Source organism: Silene latifolia, chromosome 11, assembly GCF_048544455.1.
Source record: "Silene latifolia isolate original U9 population chromosome 11, ASM4854445v1, whole genome shotgun sequence".
NCBI lineage: Eukaryota > Viridiplantae > Streptophyta > Magnoliopsida > Caryophyllales > Caryophyllaceae > Silene > Silene latifolia.
The window spans coordinates 177,380,267-177,384,472 of record NC_133536.1 but is presented as its reverse complement, the minus strand read 5'-3'; positions in this window follow the sequence as shown (position 1 = coordinate 177,384,472).

The window sequence follows — 4,206 nt, the reverse complement described above, 5'->3', positions numbered from 1 at the left end:
TCCTTTGCTGGCAAAACCAGTCAAAGATGAACCCCTGACAGTATATCTGTCAGTCACAGAAACTGCTATCAGTGCAGTCCTGGTCAAGAAGCAGACGGACAACAACACCCTGTTTATTACGTAAGTAAAAGTCTACTCGATGCAGAGATCAGGTATGGCCTGCTTGAAAAATCGTTCTAGCTTTAATTATGAGTTGCACAAAATTAAGACCATACTTTGAAAGCCACCCTATAATAGTCAGAACCAATCTTCCTATCAAGTCTGTACTTAGGAAACCAGAATTATCCGGACGAATGTGCAAATGGTCAGTCCAGCTAAGCACATACAACATAACATTTGAACCAAGGACATCAATTAAGTCACAAGCACTAGCAGACTTTGTGGCTGATTTTAGTCCAGCCCTAGAACCCGACCTAATAAAAGAAGTAAATAGACTGACCAACGACCAAACAGACCTAGAATGGACCCTATTTGTCGATGGTGCAGCCAACATGAGGGGCACAGGCCTGGGGTAGTACTAAAATCGCGACAGGGGGATAAGATAGTACAAGCTATAAGCTGTGCATTTAAAGCTACCAACAATGAGGCAGAATATGAAGCTCTAATAGCTGGATTAAGGTATGTATTGACCTTGGTGTACAAAAGCTAAAGGTACGTACTGATTCCCTTCTTATTTCAAATCAAGTAAATGGAATGTATACTGCAAAAGACTCAAAAATGATGGTTTATTTGGAAGTTGTCCAAAATTTAAAATCAAAATTCCGCAATTTTAATATTGACCAAATTCTCAGGGACTTGAATACCCAGGCCGATGCCTTAGCCAGCCTAGGACCCAGCTTCAGTCCCCTTGACTTTGACAAAATACCCATCATACATTTATTAGAACCTGCAATAAATAAGCAAGATGAAAGTTTCCCAATATATGTTGTCAATTCTTGGACAAAACCTTACTACGATTGGCTACAACAGGGAATCCTTCCCCTAAATAAGCAAGATGCCAGGGCACTAAAATTAAAAGCTGCTTCATATACTATTATTAACAACGTGCTTTTTAAGAAATCGCAGGCAGGGCCATACCTCAGATGCCTGGAACCACAAAAAGCTGAACAGATATTATCAGAAATCCATGAAGGATACTGTGGAAATCATAAAGGCGGAAGGAGCCTGGCAAGCAAGGTACTCAGAACAGGTTATTATTGGCCCACCTTGAGGGCCGATTGCCTGGAATTCAGTTCTAAATGCGAAGCTTGCCAAATTCATGGACCATATATCCATCAGCCATCTGAGGAACTACATTCCATATCTGCATCCTGGCCATTTATGAAGTGGGGCATGGATATAGTAGGGAAACTACCTCAAGCACCCGGACAAAAATTTTTCATGCTAGCAATGACTGACTACTTCTCCAAGTGGATAGAAGCTGATTCATACAGGCAAGTCAAAGAAAAGGATGTCATAGCATTCATCAAACACAACATCATATGTAGATATGGCATTCCCTCTGAAATAGTATGCGACAATGGCACGCAATTCGTGGGAAAGGAACAACAGCCTTCTGTGGTCAATGGAACATCAACCTGGTAACCTCGACGCCAGGATATCTAAAAGCTAACGGCCAGACAGAATCCAGTAACAAAGTAATAATCAGCTGCATAATGAAGAAGCTAGAAAGAAGGAAAGGCAGATGGGCTGAAAAGCTCCCCTTGGTCCTCTGGGCTGACAGAACCACGCCTAAAACATCCACAGGCCAAACCCCCTACTCCTTGGTCTATGGATGTGAAGCAGTAATCCCAGTGAGGTCGACATTCCATCAGCCGGATGCAGCCTGAACACAATAACGAGCAATATACCTCTAATGGAGGACAACCTGGACTTAACGGAAGAGCTAAGAGATGCAGCCAGCATTAGATTGGCAGCATATCAGCAAAGAATTGCAAAAAGCTATAACAAGACCGTCAAAGCTAGAGTATTCATGGTAGGAGACCTTGTCCTCAGAAAAGTCTTTCAAAACACAAAAGAGAAGAATGCTGGCAAATTGGCCCCAACCTGGGAAGGTCCCTACCTGATTGACTCAATAGTCGGCCAGGGAGCTTATAGATTACAAACCCTGGACGGCGAAATGATCCCAAGAGCTTGGAATATTGCACACTTAAAACTATTTCACATATAAAATATACCTCCCCGTCCAGGTATAATTTTCATCTTAACATTTCTTGCTTGACCTGATATGAAACTAAATGTATGATACTTGCCATTATATGAATAAATGCCTTATATAATTTCTTCCATTATGTGCCCAAGTACTTGTCAATATTCTCATATTTCCTTTTACCGAGAAGAATCTTCAATATTTGTTTTACATACTGCACTGATATCCAACTGATACCCAACTTTCAGTTGCAAAAACAGGCCTTAAATATTGAGCTCAATTTAATATACAAATTTGGAAAACCTTTTCCTGGCTTGTATAACATAGATGGGTCATAAGCCCTCTAGACAGGGAGGGGACATAAGCCCTCCAGACAGGCAATAACCTCACCCATAACACAATGAACTGGCCAGATCCAGCACAAAAAACTGGCCTGATCCAGTCGAATAACTGGCCAGATCCAGTACACATCCAACACTACAAATGTACCTTATCAAAACACAAAAAGAAACCAACAAAGACCAAATATTTATTCATCCAAAATAGCCGGCCTTACCACATACCTAATAATTATCCATTCCAGGAACATCCCCCCTGGATGGGCCAAAATATACCTAATAAATATTCATTCCAGGAACACCCTCCCTGGATGGGCCAAAACGAAAAGGAAAAACATAAATCTAAGCAGGTTTCGAGCCAGTAACCGACTCACAACCATCCACCATTTCCTGATCACCAGATTTTTCCTTGGAAGGAGGAGAATCCACTTCTTCTTCTTGACCCATATTGGCCAAATCAGGATACTGAGTGTCCAGAGCTGTCTCATCCCGATCCGGATCCCAATTAGCCCGGTCATATTCCGAATCCCTCATAGCATCAACCCGGCCTTTCCCAAAGAAATACTGAGCAGCATCAACAAGCCGCGCCTCCACTAGCTCCTTTTCAGCACCAAGCTCTTCATTTTTCCTCAGCTGATCCTACATTGCCTGCTTCTCGGCAGCCAGCTCTTCCTTGACAGTCTTCAGCTCTTCCCTTACAGCCTCCAACTCTTGCCTGACAACCTTCTCAGCATTTTTTGCAGCCACCTCACAAACCAAAGTAGCCCCGGATGCCTCTCTAGCTGACCCCAGCTGAGATTGAAGTACTACCTCATTACCCCTGGACGTGTGCATCTCACGATTAGCTTTATCTAATTTCTCTTCCAAGCTAGAAATCCTAGCCTGGGCATCCCTGAGCTGACAAGCAGTAGCCAACCCGGCATCCAATCCCTACAAGAAACAAAAGAAAGTCAATCAGCCAAATATAAAGCAACACAAAGAACACATAACAATTAAAATATCCCTTTACAACTAACCTCCTTAGCTTGAGAAGCAAGTTCAGCAGGGTTTGTCACAAGAGAAGACAAGATAGAAACCACCTTAGTAGAAGACTCAAGGGTATTAGCAGATAAAAGCTGGCCGCTCATACTAGCAGAAAATTCATTTATCGTGCCCGGCAAAGATCCATATCGTCCATCCTAGCAGACACTTGCCTGACACTCCTGATTGGTTGAGCTTGAATAGGCTCTTTCTCTCTCCCTTCCTCTTCAGGAATAACATCTTCCCTCCTCCTTTTGGAAGCCTGAACAACCTCCGGTGATACTAGCACAGGTGGATCCGGGAGGCTGGACATCGAAACCAAAATGTCAAGCGCCTTGTCACTCCCACTAGCCTCCGGCTCTTGGACATTCAGCAATTCTAGCCACCCCCAGCCTTTAAATCTTTTGCAGTAAAGCTGGCCAACCTAGCAGAAGACCTGAATACTGAATATATAAAGAATATACATAAATATCAAAAGAGAAGCGATAAGAAGACAACAATTGACATAAAGACATATAGAAGACATACAGAAAAGAGCAGTGGAGCTAGGCTTGCCTTTGGGTACTTTGACCACACTCAGCTTGGTCTTCATATACCGGGGCAATAAATCCTTGCCCAGACTAGCAGGCCAAGCCCTCTCTTCCTCAAGAATAGAAAGGAAAGCCTCTATCCTTGAAACAGCCCCCTCGTCAAGAGGGT